The sequence below is a fragment of the Dermacentor variabilis genome, chromosome 7, assembly GCF_050947875.1.
Source record: "Dermacentor variabilis isolate Ectoservices chromosome 7, ASM5094787v1, whole genome shotgun sequence".
In the NCBI taxonomy this organism is placed as follows: domain Eukaryota; kingdom Metazoa; phylum Arthropoda; class Arachnida; order Ixodida; family Ixodidae; genus Dermacentor; species Dermacentor variabilis.
In genome coordinates this window covers 18,921,368-18,922,587 of record NC_134574.1, presented here as the reverse complement: position 1 = coordinate 18,922,587, position 1,220 = coordinate 18,921,368, and the positions used below count along the sequence as shown (strand labels likewise).

Genomic DNA, 1,220 nt, shown 5'->3' with positions numbered 1-1,220 from the left:
CCCTTGGGATTGTCATACACGTAAACCCAGGTGCCATGTGCAGCGTTAATGTCACCAGCTATCATGAGTGGGTTTGAGCCTGCAAGACGGATGGCTCTCTGGAATAGGCGTCGGAAACGTTGACTCTTTTGTCTGGGGCTGCTGTAGACGTTGAGGATGGGAGAATGGGAGAATCGCGTGGGAGAATCTCCGTCATGACGTTTCCACCTCGGACGTGCCGAGGTCATACGCGATGCAGGTGAGCTTTTTAGAGACCCGCGTGGCAGTACCATGTCCTCCTGCGAGGCGTGGTAACCACTCGTAACCGGTGAACATGGCGGTATGTGTTACAGTTTCTTGCAGCAGGATTACGCGGCAGGCCGCACCTTTCTTACAGCGACGCTGTATATGGGCAGTTTCGAGCAGACAGTCGTCCGTAGACAAAAAAATCGTCGGTCGATCCCGAAGATAGTTCAATACCGGACTGACCCTCGGAAGTGAAGCAGGCTGCAAGCACTCCGCCAACTTACAAAAATAAGTTCATTACCTGGGGTCCAAATACAACCCGTATCAGATATTAAGCTCACAGGAACAGATACTACATTTTGACCAGCGTCGGCCATGTCGACGTTTGCACCGCGCTCACATGGTCAGCGTTCCCAAACACTTGCGCGTCTCCTTTCCTTTTCTTCCGCTCTCCTGTGGTAGAGGTCCCCTTGGAACGTCACGCGTGTCTGGTTTTCTCCGGCTTGTCGGGATAACTCTCCCTTCGTCCAGGCGAATGAATATAAAAATAACCGTAAATGGCTCCGTAACTATGTTCAAAATCTGTGTCACCTCTTTCGTATTTTACTTACATTGGCATGAGACATTGCTCATGGGAGTAAGACATTTATTGTCTTACGCGACGCACGCATTTAATAACATTGGTGGTAGACGAATTTAATGAAAGAGGTCATACGAAAATGTATGTGCCTACCGATTGTCACAATGACCACCATTCAAGACAATAAATGCGTTTGTACCTTTGTTAAAAATTCTATGTCTCCCCTGTGTCATGTGCTGAGGTCAATCTTATTCGCTGCTGTTTACGTCAATGTGAACTTTTCCTCAACGAATGAGTCCACCGTGTTGATTGAACTTTTTCCTAACGTAAATTTTGACATCTCTAATCTTCATGTAGGTATTAGGCGCGGAAAATTTGAGCTGCGTCCTCTCGTGTGTGGTGCTACCTGGGGGCA

General features: G+C 48.1%; 1 pseudogene; it reads right to left on the bottom strand.

Annotated features, from left to right (window-relative positions):
- Positions 1-425: 425 nt before the first annotated feature.
- Positions 426-602, bottom strand: LOC142589101 (U2 spliceosomal RNA; annotated as a pseudogene).
- Between the last annotated feature and the right edge of the window lie 618 nt (positions 603-1,220).